At 38.3% G+C, this 21,603-nt stretch overlaps 1 long non-coding RNA gene across 1 annotated transcript; it reads left to right on the top strand.

Moving 5' to 3' along the window:
* The first annotated feature begins 19,766 nt into the window (after positions 1 to 19,766).
* On the top strand, positions 19,767 to 20,885 carry LOC143561630 (uncharacterized). Its single transcript, XR_013140343.1, has 3 exons — positions 19,767 to 19,835; positions 19,922 to 20,011; positions 20,772 to 20,885. It is a non-coding gene; the product is annotated as an uncharacterized LOC143561630 (long non-coding RNA).
* Positions 20,886 to 21,603: the final 718 nt, after the last annotated feature.

The raw sequence follows: 21,603 nt of genomic DNA, 5'->3' as shown, positions 1-21,603 counted from the left end.
ATTATTAGATCTTCAATATACGAGCTAGATACGAGATAACCAAGCAAACCGAACACATAAAGGTATGATATCGATCTTAAAGTTCATGTTTTTATAGACGGTTTGCCATGAAACTTGAAACTATAATAGATCGGGTCTAAACGAAACGTAAAGTAGCGAACTTGATGCTAGGATGAACCTAATAAGCCCATAAACATGTACGGTTCATTTAAGATAAACCTTAGATCTTGTATTGAATGTTTTTGAAATTAAAGGTCCACACTTTATATGTTTTCGGGCCAAATCATATCCAAAACGACCATAGGAATGATCGTGGGTTGGTTAAATGTCATACCCAAGGATTTCACGTTGAACGATGATGATTATGGGGGGATTAGGGACGAACAGTGGCTGCAGCTAGACAACTTCGGCGCATCCATGTTCGCTGCTGATTAACTTCGCCCCTAGTATGTTCGCTTACATGTTTGCCAGCAAGTTCGCTGAGCAAGTTCGCCAAACTGTAACTTCGTCTGGTGATAAGTTCGTTCAATGCTAACTTCGCCTAAGGCTAAGTTCGCTGAATGTTTAACTTCGCCAAGCTAAGTTCGCTAATGGTTAAGTTCGCTTACACGTATGTTCGCTTACGTTATGGCCGCTTGCGAATTCAGGAGAGTTAAAATGATAAATTAAAATCCTAATAGAAAATGTGTTAAGACAGTTTATGAAAATAAAATTTTTCCAAGCTGACCTGGCAGCTTAACCCCAGCCAGGGGCTCTGCCCCTTTGACCCCGCTAGGGGCTGTCGCCCCTAGAACCCCGCTGCCAGGGGCGCTGCCTCCGGACCCCCGTTCGTTACGGGTTATATAAAGATAGAAATACGATATGAGTTGTAATAGTTAATTGATACATGTAAATATTATACAGTTAGCCGTGCACAGCTCAAGAAAGGGATTACGATTAACGGTGAACGTAACCGCATTCAGGTGAGTTTCTAGCCCCATTTCCTTGTTATGTTTTCGGGGCTGTGTGCATACTCGATTTGATAGTTAATACACTTACCTTAAGTGGTAAGTGTATGCCATGTATGATTTATATGTTATTTATGCGTGTGAATGAAAGTTTGTCGGTACGTGAACGATCTTCGGATATTGCACATATTGGCAAGGGAGGTATGTATATGATAGTTGAATGTGTATGTTAGATATACGTATAACATATGAGTATGTATGATTGATAAAATAAAGTATATGCATGTTATGGGTATGTGAAGATAGTATGCACGAAGATGAAGAAAGAGGAATCAGACCCTAATAATATCTGAGATAGAGAATAAAGGTATCAGACCCTAATAATATCTGAGATAAAGAAGTAAAAAGTGATCAGACCCTAATAATATCTGAGATAGACAAGAAAGGGATCAGACCCTAACAATATCTGAGATAGACAAAGGAAAGAGGGATCAGAGCCTAATAATATCTGAGATAGAATGGACAGTAAATATAAAGTATGAACTTAATAAAGTATGTACGTATGTATAAAAGTATGAAATAAAAGTAAATAAGTAAAGTAATTAGTATGTATCTTCGGATGCATGATTGAAGGTAAGTGAATTTATTGTATGATGTATGATTAACTAGAACTCACTCAGCGTAGCTGACTTTTAGTATGCACACAGGTGAGTAGGATGCGACAGCTGGCGTGAGCGGGACACATGGCAGAAGAATAAAAGCCTTGCAGCTGAAGATCTGCTATGTTTTATAAGTTATGTTTTGATTTCGAAAGACAATAAGAATGTTTTTAAGACATGGTTATGATTTGATATGTAATGTTTATGAAAGTTTTATATTCCGCGTAAAGTTTTAATTAACTCTGATATTTAGAACTGTGTTTATGAGTAAATCCAACGTCCAAATGTGAGGTACCGGTAACGGGGCCTTACAGTATCGCCGCCAGTCGTTGATTGTCGGTTACGTTTAACAGCTACAAACGACTGGCCATTAATTAATCATGAAGTAGTCGATTGTGGGTCACGTTATTAACACATGGGATCTTGCTAAGTGAGGGTTCGGTCAGTGTTAATTATTTTTTCCCAAACGGCTACCGAAAGTAATCTGCCTCATGGTTTCAACGACTTAACAATTAGGGTTCATTACTTGTGCGAAGTAAGGAAATTATTTCTTCATTATGGCTTCAATTTGATTCAATTTCTTTACCATTAGGGTTCATTAATTGTGTGATGTAAGAAATTAAGTACTAATAATGTCTTGAATTGTTTGTAGTTCATATCTATTTTCCCCCTTAATTTTACCTGCTTTTAATGACTTGCAATTAAATAAAAAAACTATGCAATTTTATTTATAATGTCTTGGAATAAGTTTGTAGAACTCAAGACTCTCTTAATTACTAACAGGGTATGGTTAGTGTTACTTATAGAAAATAATATTATATGGTGACACCCTATCACTTTATCATAATTACCCTCTGTGTTGGCCTATTGTTAATGTCACCCAAGTTGTAGATCCATAAGGGTTACTATTAGTGTGTGCAGGTTGTTTAATTTTAGAAAAAATACGCAAACAGGCTTCAGTTGTTCTCAAGCTTTCATAAACACTATATGTTCAGTGAAACTTTAATTAACACCATTCAGTGAAATACGTGTTTTTGTTCGTTTATTTACTAAAACTTATTAGTACTAATATATATTTTTCACTTAATTTAACGAACGAACACGAACATGTACATATCTCGCTCATGAATATTCATTTAAATTATTCATTAGGTAACTAGTAATACTACTTTGAATTAAATAAAAAAATAATCATGTGGTAAGATACTAGAATATGTGGTCAAACAGTAACGACCATCCCGATGAACTTTCCATGCTTATCATTCAACTCTCATTGAGGGGTTTGAATTTGGAAAACTAAAGTTAGGTTCATTACATTTATATATATATATATATATATATATTTATATATATATATATATATATATATATATATATATATATAAATTTTATAAAAATGTTTACATTGTGATAATAATCTGTTACTTTTCATTTTGATTAGTCATGGATAGGTCTTGGATGTATTTCGCACCAAGAACAAGCCAAACTTTTGTTAACGGGGTGTGAACCTTCTTGAATTTTGCATTTGAGAGAGCATGTGTCAATGGGGACACGATAAAGTGTCCCATGTACACATTGTCTAAACATGAAATTTCAATGTAGGCAGATTGTTCTGGATCACCTAATATGTTCTGGGTTCCGACCAGAATACTTGAAATGGGTGTATCATGGGTAAGACATAACAAGTACATCGATGAGCACAACCCTTAATGAGGAATAAGTACTTCACCATGAAATGAATGAAATGTTGAATGTAAATTTTCAGCCAGAAGGCGGAGGTGGAGAAGAGATACATGAGAATACTTACGATAATAGTCAAGAGACGGACAATAGAGGATGTAATTTTGATAACCTTATCAAGGAAGCTGTAGAAAAGGTGTACCCGAATTGCAAGTACAACAAATTATCATGTGTGGTGCATTTGTACCATTTAAAATGTCTAAATGGATGAAGTAACAAACCACTGTCTATGTTGTTAGAGTTTATAAAAGATTTGTTACCTGAAGGAAATGTATTACCTAAAACAACACAACAAGTGAAAAAATCATGGCCAACATGGGATTAGGATACGAAAAGATCCATGCATGTCCTAATGGTTTCATGTTGTTTTGGGATAACAAGGAGAAAGATGAGGTTTTTTCTTTTTGTGGATCTTCTAGATGCAAAGTTCATGAAGCTAATCCAGAAAATAAGAAAGTCCTCCCCCGAAGAAGGCTTCAAAATTATTACGGTGGTTTCCTTTAAAGCCTAGACTTCAAAGATTGTTTATGTCATCAAAGACATCTAACCTTATGAAGTGGCATCATATAGAACGTGTGAAAGATGGAAAGTTACCACATCCAGCAGATGCATTAGTTTGGAAATATTTTGATGAAAAGTTTCCTGAATTCACTAGTGATCCTCGTAATGTTCGTCTAGCTCTGGCAAGTGACAGTTTTAACCCATTTAGGACAATGAATGTGGCACATAGTATCTGGCCAGTTTTCTTATTCCATACAACTTGCCACCATGGTTAGTAATGAAGCACCCGAATTTAATTCTTTCATTAATCATCCCAGGTCCAAAAGGTCTTGGAAACAAAATAGATGTGTATATGCAACCTTTGATTAAATAATTGAAGGAGTTATGGGAATATGGAGTTAATACATTTGATGCATCAACAAAACAATACTTCCAATTGAAGGCTCCGTTGTTTCTACCATATCAGACTTTCCAGGTTATACCAATCTATCCGGGTGGAGCACAAAAGGAGAACTTGCATGTCATGTATGTGGTTTTGATACTGATTCAAAATGGCTAACTTATGGAAGGAAGAGGTGTTACATGTTTCATAGGAAGTGGCTTCCACCTGACCATCGGTGGCGTTCAGACATTAGATCCTTTGTTGGAGGCCAGGAGCTTAGAGTTGCTCATGTTCTGCCTTCTGGAGAGGAAGTTATACGACCGCTAGATGATATGGAATTTCTTGTTGACAATGACGCCAGTGGTCCATGAAAAAAGAAAAGTATATTTTTTATGTTGCCATATTAGGAACATTTGTTGTTACGTCACAATCTTGATGTGATGCACATTGAGAAGAACGTTTGTGACAACATAGTGGGGACTTTATTGGGAAAAGAAGGAAAGTTAAAAGATAACTATAAAACAAGGCTTGATTTAAAAGAAATGGGTATAAGAAAGGAACTTCATCCAAAAAAGCGACCTAGAAGTGATATCACTTTCATGCCAAAAGCTTGCTATCAAATGACTAGAGGCAAAAAGGCTGGATTTTTAAAGACCCTCAAGTTCATCAAGCCTCCCAATGAATTTTCATCCAATATCTCTCGATGTGTACAATTAAATGAGCGCAAATTAATTGGGAAGAAAAGTTATGACTGCCACATGTCTATGCAAGAGTATTTGCCAATCGCATTACGTGGAACTTTACCAAACCATGTAAGCTCGGTTATAATCGAGTTATGTGATTTTTTAATACCATTTGCTACAAGGATTTATCTGAAGTTGATCTACATTTTCTTAAGTCTAAAGTTGCTCTCACTTTATGCAAACTTGAGAAGATATTTCCTTCATCATTTTTTACTGTAATGGTTGTAGGTTCCCAGCCGGATCTACACGAGATATCGCGTTCTACGTAGGTGCGGAATCCCTACGTAAGACGTTACGAGTATAGAAAACGATACGAGCTAACACACGATACGATAATCAAACGCACGTTGTATTTCAACCGTAAACACGTGATACTATGATCACCAAATACAAACTCTCTGACTCGAATACACGAATGAACTGGAATTCTTATAAATAAGCCGTAAACAAAACAGCTTATATAGACACGACAACTTCGCCTGGCATGTTCAGGCGAAGTTGTCCCTAACTTCGCTTGTCTAACAAGTTCGCCCATATCAGCGAACTTGTTAGCAACTTCGCTTACATACAAAACTCAAATCTAACTAACACGATTACAGACACTCGACACTGAACTACTGACATCATGCACCAACAGACTCCCCCTTGGCAGTAGCTTCATCTCTTTAGCTTCAAACACGTGTCTTGTAATCTTCAATCTTTTATCTTCATCTTTAAGTATGCACTCCTTCTAGAACACAAACCGATACAATTCTTTGATATTTCCTCGCTTCGTCTTTCCAAGCAGGAATATAAAATATCTTCTTTTCATTCAACACCTGCAAATCAGCTTGCGATAAGTTTACCAAGTGCATCGGATCATAAACTCTTAGCACCTCTTGTTCATCCTCATCTTCCATCACTGCCTCAGCTGTCACACAATCTATATGCCACCACTTCAGGTCTATAAACACATCCTTGGGCATTAATTTCATCGGTACTTCTTTCAAACACCGGATCAGTTTATACTTCATAATCATCCAAGGTTTTCCATCAGCTCTTAAACCTCTATCCTTGTCTTCAACAAGTTTTCCTTTTTGTGGTTTCAACAGCTCAAATTTCTTCTCTTTTATACTCTCTTTCCACACAATCTTCCCAATGACTCTAGCCATATTATCGTCACTTCTGTTTATCAATCCCAATCTGGCTAAGTCTTTCACTTCACATTCTGGCAGTGTATTCAACGATCTCAACATCCTTTTAAAGTACTGAACACCGTCATACTTTTTAATCACGAAGAGCCTCAACTGCTCATCATATATCCAGCAAATAATCCCTTTCTTCGCTTCAGCATAACCTTTAATGTTGTAACTCTTCTTGAACATTGTAGGGACCGCTGGTTTCTTCGTTTTGACAAACCACTGAGCATAGCCTTCTTTCCATCTAGGCTGCTCTTCCCATTCAGTCTCATCACTTCCAATCTGTTGACTCATATCTATCTTCTCAACATCTGGTATCTCATGCTCCACATTCTCTTCTACTATCTCTCCCTCTTCAATCTCATTATCAATAACTATCTGTTCACCAATCTTCTCTATCTCATCCACCGGTAATACATCATCATCACCAATATAGCCATCATCCATCTCCTCAACCTCCACTACCACCACATCATCACCACCAGCTGCAGTTGTCGACTCCCCCTGAGTTGTGAAAGTTCCAAGAGCTTGATCAGTTCTTGGCAACTCACCACCTGCACCTTTCGATGCATTGGGATCATCGTCTCTATCATTTCGTCTCTTGGTCCTCAACTCATCGCCTATACAGCTCATCTCCCCCTGAGATGCCAAGAACTCCTTGAAAGCATCTATGATTTTTCCATGTTCTACCAGCAGGGACGACTGCATCTGATTCTCTGCAACTAGGCGTTGAATAGCCTGGGTCTGGATAAGATTAATCCTTGACTGCTCTGCCACGACCCGTTCAAGTGCTGCTATTCGTTCAGAGTCTGATAGGGTTGCATCGAAATCGAACCTCATATGTGATATATCTTGAGTGTACTGAGGAGGGATTTCCGATGTCACCGGGACCTCAGAAGTAGAAATAGACGTAACCGCAGGTGGTATCGTCACCGATAACCCTGCAGTGGCCACAACAGTCGACTCGATAAATTGTACCACGACCTCCGATGGAGTAACAGTCGGAGGCGGCAACGAAACGATCTCAGAAGCCGAAAGTTGAAAAGTAGTGGGTGGGAGGCCAAATGTAGATGAGGTAGCCACCACGGGAACAACCGTAGCGTTTGGCCTTGTAACCTGTAGGGATGAGGGAACCATTGTCATACCGGATAGTGCTGGTGGAGTGAAACGTACCACCCTAGAGCTCTCACCGGCTCCCGATCCTGCACCTATCCGTTCCCTTCTTGACCTCCGGATCAACTGTTGTACCTCTTCTTCATAATCTGACTAGCTATCATCAACAGTTCTCTTTCTCTTCCCATGTGTCCGTTCACGTGTAACCAAAATCCTTCTTGCCTCATCTGAACCAGCCACCGTAGCAGCTGTCCTAGTAACATTCACAGTCGAAGCACGTTCAACCGGGACCTGTACATTCTCCTCTGGATCAACTCTTTCCATATCAAAGTAGCCTTGACCTCCAGACTCAGCATCAAAGTCAACATTCTCCTCCGGTGACACAACAGGAGCAGCAGGTATAGCTTGAGGTGCCCCTGCCTGTTGTGGTGCCGGGTCCCTAAACTCGTCCCCTCGAGCAGGCACATACCCCGGGTTGATCAAGTACCAAAAAAGTGGAGTATATCGAGGACAGAGCTCAGGTTTGCTCCTCGCACTGGAGGATCTACATTGGGCGAAGATCCGTTTATTCACACTCTCAACGTATCGGATCGGACGGCGCTGAGGAAGCGTTGGAGCAACATGATTCAAGATCATTTGAAGAAATCTTGGATGCATGATAAATCGCTCATGCGCCATCGCTCTTCTTTGACGATCAATCTCATAAAAGACCATCTGACTAAAGCTGTATCGCTTGTTGTAAGTCAGAGTAGTCATCGCTGACTGCATGGTCGCGCCCATGCCATCAGTGCCCGCCTTTCTCCCTGACATGCATACTATCATAACATGCATGAGAAAGCGCCACTGGTCAAGTAAAAAGCCTTTCCTTCTCTGCGTATCCCCCAAGGGACCAGAGTATCCCATCCTCAAAAACGCTCCATCACGGAAAGGAGCTACAAACTCTGTCGGGTCATCCCTTGTCTCATTTCCAAACCGTAAAGCCGCCCGGATTTGTTCAGAAGAGAACTGAACAATCTGATTGTTTACTGTTGCGCGCATCACCGGGGGTTCGACTCTACAGTCGTATTCCACGGTCTGCCAAAAATCCTCAATGTTGGGCAAGGATATCGGCAGAGTTGTTGTAATCGCGTGGAATATCCGCGAGCGTAACATAAACGTGATGATTTCGCGGAAATCATCCACTCCGCTCGCCTCCGGGTCTAATGTTATATACATGTTGTGACCCGGGAAGAACTGCCTCTGGTTATCACCTCCGTCATCACCGCCTGCACCACCTGCTCCAGCAACAGCAGCCATATCTGCAACAAACAGGTTAAGTTAGATAAACGTCAAAGCAAGTCACAAGTTCGCCTGTTACCATGAGCGAAGTTGTGATCTATTCTGTATAGGCGAAGTTAAAGGTGGGGCGAAGTTGGGAAACAACTTCACTCAACTTGAACTTCGTCTGATAACTGTTAAGTAAAATGGTCCAGGCGAAGTTAATGATAACTTCGCCTAACTACAACATCGCCTCATAAACTGTTTCAAAATATATAATCAGGAGAAGTTAAACCTCAGGCGAAGTTACGGATAACTTCGCCTAAACTGTAACTTCGCCGAATTCGAATCGGCAACAGTTAGGATAATCGAACGACGTGTAGATGATGATTTTGAAGATCGAGGACTCCGTAATACATGATTTTATGAAGTTTTAGACGTTCAAGTAGTTTACGAACACGTGAAAACAAGTTTGAAATCGGGTGTTTAAGGTTTCGAAAGACGAGGTCGAGAATCGAGTCGAAACGACCGATGATTAACCTCAAAAACATTTATTATACGAAACTAGAAACCTAACACACCTTTAATCACGGATTGTAATCGAAATAAGAACACAGATGATTGAGATCGATAAGTTCGCTAAGGTTTCGGAGTATAAGTTCGCTGGTTTTGAAATAATGAAACTGTTTGACCTAAAAACTTCTTTATATAGGGTCAAAGTTAGTACAGGCGAAGTTATCGATAACTTCGCCTATTCCAGGCGAAGTTATGAACAAGTTCGCCGGTATTTACAAAACAAACCCCATAATTTGAACAATTTGCAATTAAGTTTTAAAAACTTCCTTTAAAGTGTTAAATGATACGATTAAGACCAAGTAACCAGGTATAAAATCAAACAATTACAAAAGTAACAAAAATTTGAAAAATAAAGTACACGGGATCAAATTTCAGTCTCGACAGGGACTACCATGTTTTAGAAAAGATCCGAACAGGAATCATACTAATTACGTGACTGTCACATAGATCCGTGTTTAGCTGTATTATGACATAAAGAAATAGGTTGTAAGCAGGTAAATGACTTAGAATGGTTTTCATTGTTTATGTGATACGAGTTAGGTTCAATTAAGCTCAAAACTTAAGTGGGCAACAACTCAGAGATTATGATGTCTCCTATCTATTCTCAAAGCGTATTTGGCTTTCCCCAAGTCACCCCGAATTGACCTCGACCCGTAGTGTCTGATTAAGTAACAATTACTCTTCGATCTTAGACTCTGCTTCCCGTTCACCTTCTTGCGTCTTGATTGAGAATCATTAACATTATGAACTCTAGAAATATTTTATTATTATTATTATTTATTTTTTTTTATAATATGTATATACACAACTTCAAGTAGAGAACAACTGCAAGTCCCGAATCTGGATCACTGCAGTGTCTTGACACGCTATCTTCACGGGAATCAGAACACTCACGGGCTCGTGTATGACTGGGTAATCGCTTTTCTGCCTATCATTCGGAAAGATATGTATGATAACATGCACAACTCTTAAGGAGTTTCCACATAAAATCGAGTAGATTTAGTTAGTATCACTTCTACTTTTACGCACCATAAAAAGCTACCATGACATACAATGACTGTTCTAAAGTCTTTTAGGCCTTATAACTTCACTAGTTAAGCACACAAAATCAGTATATCTATCACTTTCCAAGGTTGGATCAATTTTCTGTTAACATAGTAAAGAAACTTCTTACGAAGTAGTAGACTTGAAAAATAATTTCATCTCCCGAAAAGAAAAAGAAAAAAAAATTTTAACTTCAATCGCCCCGACCAAATCAAAGTCTTCAGGTAAATGGCTATCCCGAAGATCCAATGGATCAGCTGGACCGACCACATACTAGTATGTGTCATTCTAACTAAGTATTATCGACTAATTTTCTGCGAAAGAATGAAAACACATCATAAACCGCCCCGGTCACTTTCAGTCATCTGGTTAATGGCTATCCTCATATTCTACAAGTAGAAATGAGGACCAAACATATCCGAAGACATGTCCTTCAAACTGAAGCAACCGACATAATTCTAAGCGATAGTGACGTTTTTTTTTTTTTTTTTTTTTTAAACAAAAACACACGACATGGTTACTCAGGATTGATCATCCCATTCAGCTCAACAAGGTTTTGAAATCTAGTTTTGTCAAACGCTTTCGTGAACAAGTCAGCGAAATTATCTAACGTGTCAACCTTTTCGAGCACAATCAGCTTCTTCTCAGCACAATCCCGTATAAAATGATGACGAATGTCAATATGTTTAGTTTTACTGTGCTTAACGGGATTGTTAGTTACTGAGATAGCAGCAGTGTTATCAATGCAAATAGGAGTAAGTGAGAAATTCAGACCATAATCGCGCAACTATTGTTGAATCCAAAGAACCTGGGAGCAGCAGTTGGATGCTGCCATGTATTCTGCTTCACAGGTTGAAATGGCGACAGAGGTCTGCTTCTTGCATTGCCATGACACTAATCTGCCACCAAGAAACTGACATCCACCTGTCGTTGACTTCCGACTCTGATTGCACCCTCCATAATCAGAATCTGTGTACGCGACTAGCTCCAAGTCTCCTCCTCTCGAGTACCACAACCCCAGCTTCGGCTTGCCTTTGAGATACCGCAGTATCCTCTTCGCACCCTTCAAATGAGATTCTTTTGGGTTTGCCTAAAAGCGTGCGCAAAGACAAACAGCAAACATTATATCAGGCCTAGAAGCAGTTAAGTACATTAAAGAACCTATAATAGCCTGATATTGGGTTGGGCCCACGTCTGCATCGTTGTCTGAATCAGCACCCAATTTGTGATTGACACAGACTGGAGTATCATATGGAGTGCTGTCCTCCATCTTGAAACGTTTGAGAACATCATAGACATACTTCGTCTGATGAATGAACATCCCATCTTTCCTCTGATCAACCTGCAATCCTAAAAAGAAGGTTAGTTCACCCATAGCACTCATTTCAAATCTCTTCTTCATGACGGCCTCAAACTCCTGACACATGGCGACCTTTGATGCAGCAAATAATGTCGTCCACGTAGACTTGCACCAGTAGAAAGTCGCTCCCTTTTCTCTTGAAGAACAATGTGCTGTCAATCTTACCTCTTTCAAACTCATTCTCAAGCAAGTAATCGGATAACGTTGAGTACCAGGCACGAGGTGCCTGATGTAGTCCATACAGCGCTTTACTTAGCTTGTACACGTGATCGGGAAAGTCAGGGTCAGGAAAACCCGGAGGTTGCTCACAGGAGCAAACACCTCATTGTAATCAATCCCCTCTTGCTGATTAAAGCCTTTAACAACCTGCCTCGCCTTGTTCCTGATAACAATCACTTTCTCATCTCTCTTGCATTTGAAGACCCATTTTGTGCCAATCGCATGCACATTCCTTGGTTTTTCAACCAAATTCCATACTTCCATTTTCTTAAATTGAGCTAACTCTTCTTGCATGGCTTCGACCCACGAGCTGTCCTTAAGAGCCATTTGATAGTCTTTGGTTCAATCTGGCTGATGAAGCAGGTGTACAAGCATTCGTTGATAATGCCCGTGTCTTTAATGCATGTGAAAACACAGGTGTGCTCATTCAAGCTTTTTCTTGATTGTACACCGGCGGACAGATCACCTATCACGTTCTCCAAAGGATGATCTTTGTGAATTCTCGTAGTCGGAACCGAACTGACATTTAGATTATCTTCCAAGTTCGAAGATAGCTCATCAATGTGTGATTGATGTTGAGAGTGAAACGGATTGATGAATTCCTCTTCAGTAGAGGCAGCAGGGGTATTGACAGCATTTGACGAGGAAGGCTGACATTCATCATACTGTGGTCGTTGCACCAAAGTGTCTTCCTCATCGCATATCATCTTCGTAGCCATTCTATCCTCAACTTCTGCAAAATCCAAATAAGGCATGTTAAAAGATTTAAAAAGTCTATCATAGTCGAAAACCCCAGCGGGTCCCGTGCTTGGTTTTGGTGATTTGAAACTTGTGATATCAGTGTTACACACCACCTCAACCTTGCTGGTCGATGTATTAAAGACCCGTCTGTTGGGAGTCCCAACAACGTATCCGACTAAGATTCCTTCGTCGGCTACTTCACCAAATTTAGAATTGGTCTTTAATATCGAACACGGGGACCCGAATGGTTCAAGACCACTCAAGTTGGGCTTTCTCCCATGCATAAGTTCATAACATATTTTATTTAATCTTTTAACAGTTAACACTCTATTAAGGATATAACAGGCTGTTGCAACAGCTTTAGCCCAGAACACCACGGGAAGTTTTGAATCAGCCAGCATGGTTCTGGCTCCTTCAATTAAGGTTCTGTTCTTCCTCTTAGCCACTCCATTTTGTTGCGGTGTATACGGTGCGCTGTATTGGTGTTCAATCCCCTTCTGTAAGCAGAAGATCTCCATTTCATAGTTCTTGAACTCAGTTCCATTGTCACTCCTGATGAATTTAACCCGTTTCCCCATGATATTTTCAATCTTGGTAATCAAGTTCTTTACCATCTGCACTGTTTCATCCTTTGACTTCAGGAAATATACCCAGGAATATCGAGAAAAATCATCAGTGATCACCAAGCAGTAAGATGTTCCTCCTAGACTTTTTACATTCACGGGACCGAAGAGATCCATGTGAAGTAATTCTAGGGTACTGACAATTGAATTGATCTTCTTGGTGAGATGGGATTTCTTGTGTTGCTTTCCCTTTTTGCATGATAAGAATTTGTCTTCAAAGTTGAAATTCTTCAAGGGAACACCCAGCACAAGCCCATTTTTGACAAGGTAGTTCATTTTCCGAAGATGAATATGCCCCATTCTCTTATGCCACAACTCGGACTCCGATTCAGTCGCTTTCGACAAAAGGCACGATTCTTCTGTGGCCATCTCAGTCGACCTCATATCCATGATATACGTATTCTTCACTCTTGGAGCCTTCATAACAATCCAATTCTCTGGTATCTTGAAACCAGGATATAGCACGATCGCCTCATTCTTTGTAAAATGTACGGTGTACTCTTTGTCACAGATCTACGAAACACTCAGCAGATTGTGCTTCAGTTCTTCAACAAAATTTACTTTCTCCAAAGTCATCTTTCCATTCGACACCGTCCCTATTCCTGTAATCCTTCCACCGCTCTCTCCTGCGAAACTCACTCTTCCTCCTTGAACAGGTTTCCAGTCGTGTAACAATTTCTTGTTACCTGTCATGTGCCGGGAACAGCCGCTATCCACAACCTATTGATTGTTGGCAGCCCTGTTCAACTGTTCCTGCACGATTAAAGCAGTTGATTAAAATCTGGGGACCCAAGACCGATTGGTCTTGGGTCGATACATCCCGTACCTTGGCTGTCCAAAGTTAGTATCATAATAATTTCTGTGAGTCCTAACAGGATACCTTTTTGTGGATTGTCTATGATCCCATTCAAACCTTCGTGAATTAAATGAATTATTACTTATGGTTTGATTGTGAGTAGTGAAAAACTGAGATCTTTTTCTTTGAAAACCTGAATTAGACCAATTTCTGAATTTTGATGGGTTTTCAGTTTTAACATTTCCGTTAGTTCTATTCTCAGTTCTTGAATGCCTCACATCTCTGAATCTCTGCTTCAGAGGGCAATCAGCAACTAGGTGTCCCAATTGATTACATCTGAAACAACTCCTGTGTTCAACTTTCTTATCAAAAGTTGTCTTAGATGTTGAGGCTGTATTACTTCCCGTTTGTCTCACATATGGTGGGACATACGGGTTTAGTGGAGACTTCTTTTCAGGTGTTTTCTTTTTCTCTCCACTTTTTGGTAACACTTCCTCTTGTTTTATCTCACTCGACTCAGATGACTTGTCCGAGTTAGATGAGACAGGACTCGGAGCAGAAATCTTAACACTTGCAACAGGCTTACTAACTTCTGGTTCTTTAATAGTAACTTTAACTGGAACTGTCTGACCATAGTCAACATCAACAGATTTCTTATTACTAGGATCATAAGTGTAATTATGATTGAAAGGTGGTGGAACTTCATGATAACCAATTCCTCCCCTTTTAACTGGGGAACCTTGATCACTAACGAGTTGTTCAAGTATAGCGGAGGAATTTCTGAATTGCTCAAGTTTCCTGTTAAGTTCCACCACTTTCACCTGGTGATCAGCTATCTGTGTATCCCTTTCAGCTATTAGTTTGGTTTTCTCTTCTAGTACTTCATAGCTAAAATCAATCACTTGAATTTTTTCAGCAAGCTTTGCTTTAAGACTTTTAATATCTTTCTCACTAGCTTTAATTTTTACTTTGTAACTATTTTCTCTAGCTTTAGTGAAATGATGATCTTCTTTTAAAGTTTTAAATTGCGCATCCAAACTAACAAACTGATCAGTTATAGTTGTCAGTTGTTCAGACAGATGTTCACACTTAGTACAAGGGAGTTCGGTACTTACCTCGGAGAGCTGGTCTGCCACATCTGCCATGTAAGCTTCATTTTCGCCAGTTCCCTTCTTACTATCTGCAGTTTCGATATTTGCCAAGTTGGCCTGTTCAAATACTTCTTCAACATGCAGATTCCAGTTGTACTCCTCATTCTGTCTGGAAATCATGGCTCTATAGTCATTACCACTACCACTCTGCTGTGTAGATCTGTTTTGACTGCGTTCTACACGTTCATTTTTGCACTCTTTTGCAAAGTGGCCATTCTGCTGACAGTTGTAACAGCGAATCTTCGACTTATCAAACCCTGGCCTCTCACCGACAAACTTCCTGCCAGTCTTCTTCATGAACCTCTTAACCCTTCTCACAATCATAGCCATCTGCCACTGCAGATCCATCTCCTCCAGATCATCAGCATCGATCTGATCATAGTCTTCATCCAAAATTGCAGGATCAACAATCTTACCCTGAATGTAATTCTCATACGAAGCAATAAAAGATGCATAGAGAGCAAACTGCTGTTCAGCAGATTTAACACTCATGGGCATCTTCGAGTAGTTGTTGTTTGAAACACTTGGGGAAAAACTACTCTTGGTCGCTTGAGGTTGAGAAGCATTTGATCCTCCAGCTACAAAGCACACATCACCATTCATGTTGAGAGATACATGTCCTTCATGTTTTGAGCTAGCGCTTGACTCTCCCTTAGAGTAATAAGCAGATGATTCAGTTTTCTAACTTGATCCTGAGTTAACCTTTGCACCATACATACCCGGATCTTGAACCTGATCGGTAGGTGTCTCATTTCGTACCATGTTCAGTTCAAACGTTCTTAGCTTGTTAACTGCTGTCTCCAGGTCAAAGTCAGCAAAGTCTTTGTCTTCTCTCATCAACACAGTATACATCTCCCATTTCGGTGGGAGAGCATCAAGAAGTTTTTCAACAATCTCATCTTCTTTGTAAACAATTGAATAGTTGCTGAGTTCAGTCATCAGATGATAATATCTACTGATGATATCATCAAGTGATTCATTTTTCAGATACTTGAAGACCGCGAATTGGGTTTTTAGAAGTTTAATATTCGATGCACGAATTCCCACATTGCCCTCAAACCGGTTTTCAAGCGCTTCCCAAAGCTCTCTGGCCGTTTTATACTTTCTGAAAGTGTGCAGAATCTCATGTGGAAGAGCCATTGTAATTGCTGCATGAGCTTTGCTTTCGGCCTCATACATTTTCTTCTCTTCTTCTTCCATCTCTTTGTATTTCTTGATCTGATCACGACCCTCATACTCAGCAGTAGGTGGAATGTAACCATCTTGTACGCACACCCACATCTTAGCATCTTGGTACTTGACATATTGTTCAAAACGATCTTTCCACGCTACATAGTCGGTTTTCTTAACCATCTTCGGTGCCTTTGTAGCCGAACCCGCTTCCACTTCCATCTTAACTAGTTCCGTAATGTTTATTGAAGACATCTTTCACGAAACCCAAAGAAACTCGAAAAATAAAAAAAATTATTTTAAACAGTACTGTAGGCGAAGTTGTGGATAACTTCGCTTAAGTCTGAACTTCGCTGATTCTGAACTTCGCTTCCTTTTTAAATTCGCCTGATTCGGCGAAGTTGAGGATAACTTCGCTTAAGGTAAGCGAACTTGTGAAGCAGGCGAAGTTGTGGGTAACTTCGCTTGAGATAAGCGAACTTGAGAAGGTAGGCGAAGTTGTGGATAACTTCGCTTAACCTTATATCTTCGCTGAAACCCTACGAACAGTGACGGCAACTCCGCCTGATGAACACGATGAATATACAGGTTTGATTTCTGGATTTTACGAGGTTTGTGAAGGTGTTATGGGTTGTTTATGATTGTAGGAGATGAGTATGACACAAAAACTCAGAAAACTCGTCCCGCGAATAGTCGAACGGAACGATTTCTACACCCGCGTGATAATCCCGAACCACACAATCGAGCAAAAGCTCTGATACCAATTGTAGTTTCCCAGCCGGATCTACACGAGATATCGCGTTCTACGTAGGTGCGGAATCCCTACGTAAGACGTTACGAGTATAGAAAACGATACGAGCTAACACACGATACGATAATCAAACACACGTTGTATTTCAACCGTAAACACGTGATACTATGATCACCAAATACAAACTCTCTGACTCGAATACACGAATGAACTGGAATTCTTATAAATAAGCCGTAAACAAAACAGCTTATATAGACACGACAACTTCGCCTGGCATGTTCAGGTGAAGTTGTCCCTAACTTCGCTTGTCTAACAAGTTCGCCCATATCAGCGAACTTGTTAGCAACTTCGCTTACATACAAAACTCAAATCTAACTAACACGATTACAGACACTCGACACTGAACTACTGACATCATGCACCAACAATGGTACACTTGGTGGTTCATTTAACTCGAGAGGTTAAGTTAGGAGGTCCCGTTGCATTTAGGTGGATGTACCCCATTGAAAGGTAAATAACATTTATATAAATCTTTTCCATTATTTGCTACTTTTTAATTTTTAAATTATGAGTGACTTGTATGACTTGAACAGGGAACTTCTGAAACTCAAGTCATATGTACATACTAGAGCTCATCCTGAAGGATCAAATGTTGAAGATTATATAGCTGAGGAAAGTATAACATTTTGCTTGAGATAACTATGGAAAGTAGAAACTGTCTTCACTAGAGCAATTAGGAATGATGATGAGGGTCACCAAAATCACATTGAAGAATCCAACAATCTTTGCCCCAGTCGTGCCATAGGTCGTAAATTGCCTTTGAAAGTATTCGTTAAAAAAAGAAAGAGATCTTCAAATTCAAAGATTGATGAGAAGTCTCTCACTCAAGCACATCGTTATGTATTATTTAATGTCGAATCAATTACACCTTTTCGAGAGTATGATAATCTACGTTTGTTATTAGATACTCTTGCTCTTCATTTATCTATAACGCAAATTTAGTAATATGAGTTTTCTTTTTAAGGGAACACAAATGAATAGTCAAGGGACAATATCGTTCTCGTAGGATGCGAGATTATGAAATGAACAAAAATTCATGTGCAAACGTTTGCTGATTGGTTCAAGAGAAGGGTAATTTTAAATGAATATTGAATATGGTATTACTTGTTATTTGGAATCATAGTGTAATTAATATGAACAATTGTGTTGCAGGTTGCACGTATGGAAGAGCAAGATGAAGATGTAACTGAAGATCTAAAATGTCTCGCTCGTGGTCCACTTAGAAGCGTGAAACGTTACTCTGGGTACCTTGTTAAGGGTTACCGTTTTCACACACAAAAGCAAGAGAAAGTTTTAAAAACTCAAAATAGTGGTATTGTTGTTATTGTAGAAGGTGATAATATTAGAGTTAGAGGCCTAATCATGGCGTCGGTAACTACTATGGTAAATTGAATGACATAATTGAGATAAATTACTACGGTCAAATACGAGTAGTTTTATTCAAATGTGATTGGGTTGACATCAATAGGGGTTGCAAGATAGATAATGGTGTAACATTGGTGAATTTCTCATACAAGAACTATATATAATAACTCATACTCGTAAAGATGGAACAATTGTTGATGCCCAAGCCACTAAAGTTGTGGTAATGTATCTTTAGTAACAGTGATCAATTTCTTTCTTGTCAACAGTTTTTGGTAATCAGTTGTGTTCTTTTGTTTATACTTATCGATCTGATCCAAATTCCAACTGTTTCCACATATTCATTTATTAACAGGTTATTTAATTTTGGTTGTGTTTGATCTGAATTTTGGTTAATAAAGATATTTAGCTGAAAGTAGGGGTGTGCTTGCGTCGGGTTGGGTCAATTATGGGGTCAAATTGAACCAAAATTTCGGTTATTTGGTTTTTCAACTGTTCAGTTTTGGTTTTTTGGTTTTCGGTTTACAAAATGGGTTCAGTTTAACTTTTCTTTTTTGTTTAGTTTATCGTTTGGGCTTTTGAATATTTTGAGTCAACAAAATTACAAAAATGACCCAAATAATGAATTTGGGTCTGAAACTTTGGGCCTATATGTTTTTGTTAATTAATATTTTTATAAATTTTTTATAGTCAGTTTTTTTTTTCGGTTCTGTTCCAAATTCCAGTCTGTTAGTTTTGGTTTTTTTCGTCTTTGGTTGATACCGAAATTGTATCCAAACCAAATAGTTGGCTCTTTATAAAACATAAAACCAAACCGTTGGTTTATTTTATTGGGTTTGGTTATTTATGTTGGTTACGTTATTTATTACGGTTACGGTTTGGTTATTTCGGTTTCAGGCACACCCGTAGCTGAAAGTTGAACGGGTCAAACAAGCTGAATGTCGTTCAAAGTCTATCTCTAATGTATCAACCTTCTGAATATATTTAATTCAGAGATCTGGAAAATTGTTATAAAAATACTAAATTTACTAACTAGTTATATAAGAAATTAAAATGGCCAAAAACTGTTGACAAGAAAGAAAGTAACATTGATCAATTTACTAACACTAAAAAAACCATCAGTTTATTAATATTGTATGTGCTTAGGTCTTTTTAAAATTACTTACCTTTATTATTTTGTATTTAGGCTTCATTAAAAGATACTGCAAGTGACTCTAAAAGTAAATCTAGAGATCCATGTGATTTTTCAAATGATGATTATTCAAAAGTTAAAGACCCAATGAAAAAGGGATACGTTCGATTAGTTGGAAGGATGCCGACCGCAAAAAGTAAAGGTGATTCTTCAAAAAATTCACATAAAGTTGATCGACTAATGAGTGTTTTCAATGTTATGTTGAACACTACTCAAGAACATATTCCCAATGCAAACTTGTCTTCGGTTATTAGCGATATGAACATAGAGGTACTCACATTTATAAACTATTGTTTATTATTTTTATTGTTACATATCTATATATTGACACTTTTTTTCTCATTTATATGTTTTAGGTACCGAGTACAATTTCTTCGGTTAACCAAGTATCATCTTCACGAAATAATAATGGTAATTTGTTTTATGTGATTTGCTTGTAACTAGAGGTAGGCCTGTAAACGAACCGAACGTTCGGTGAACTGTTCGTGAACCGTTCGACGGGAAGTTCGTTTATGTTCGTTTATTTAGTAAACGAACGAACATGAACACAAAATTTGTGTTTGTTTAATTAAATGAACGAACATGAACAAATGTTCTGTTCGTTCATTTATGTTCATGAACGTTCGTTTATGTATTAATAAAAATAATTAAATACTATCTGGATATGTCATATGCTTAAAGGTATTATATTGGTTAATTTGTGTTCATTTATGTATTTTCATATTTAACTTTGTTTATGTTTGTTTGTGTTCATTCACATTAGTTCATATATGTTTATTTATGTTCGTTTATCTTTGTTTGGTTATGTTTGTTTAGATTTTAAACAAACGAACATAAACGAACACAAATGTCCATTTTTTAAATAAACGCACATGAACATAAATATTTGTTTGATTAATTATAAAGTTAAATGAACGAACACGAATATGCCTTTGTTCGTGTTCATTCGATTCATTTACTGGCTTTCAATATTCAAATTGATGAATACATCGGTCTTATTCTCTAGCCTCTACCGATTTTATTTGTGTTCGTTGAGTTCGTGAACCGTTCGTGAACACATTAATTTTCTTAATGAACGAACACGAACATAAAATCTTGTTCGGTAAGTGTTCGTGAACCGTTCGTGAACACAATATTTTCTTAACGAATGAACATGAACAAAGCCTTGTTCGTGTTCGATCGGTTCGTTTACAGCCCTAACTAGAGGTGCAAATCCTAACCTGTTAACCGAACCAAAACCGGTTACTTTTCAGTTGTAACTAATGATTAGGAACCGGTTAGGGATTTTCACATAGGAACCATTTAAACTAAACCGGTTAACGAACACACACACACACACACATATATATATATAATAGAAGTATTTGCCTCGTTAGTCGGCTCGAGCTCGACAATGAAACTTGGGCTCGTTTATAGAACGAGCTTATTTTTAGACTCGGGCTAGTTTAGCTTTTTCACAAGCGTTGAGATGGTTGATTTTAATAGGTTATTAGCAATTTTAGATTAATAAATAAGTATGCTATACAAGTTAGTGTCCTTGTTATTTACATATTGAAAAGTTTTTATTTTTCTTATTAAGCACCTTACATGAAGATTGAAGATGGTGAAAGAGGTTAACAAGTGTGATGAAGTTTTTAGTTTTTATTCGAATATTTGTTATTTTCCTTTTAATATGATTGATAACTGACTTGACTTGAGAGTTATTAGACATATAATATGCATATGGAATGCGATTGGTGTGTGTTTAGAATGCGATTGAACTTGTATTTGTGGTCAAGATATTATAATTTCTATGTTTGACGGTTTTATTTTTATTTTATGTTGGTAGATGGATAAAAATGCCACTGAAAGTCCCGAATGTTATTAATGGCATACGAAAAAAATGCCCCTAAAAGTCCAAAAATAATTTAATGGCATACGAATAAAAATGCCACTGAAATTCCAAAATGTTTTTATGGCATACGGATAAAAATGCCACTGAAAGACCAAAATGGTACAAAATTAGCCTCCTTACAACACAAATAATGCATCAAGCAAA

Source organism: Bidens hawaiensis, unplaced genomic scaffold (genome assembly GCF_021521415.1).
Source record: "Bidens hawaiensis isolate Kalapana, Puna unplaced genomic scaffold, B.hawaiensis_p1.1 tig00020764_1, whole genome shotgun sequence".
NCBI classification, from domain to species: Eukaryota; Viridiplantae; Streptophyta; class Magnoliopsida; order Asterales; family Asteraceae; genus Bidens; species Bidens hawaiensis.
The sequence above is the reverse complement of the archived record's forward strand: the minus strand, read 5'-3'. Positions and strand labels throughout refer to the sequence as shown.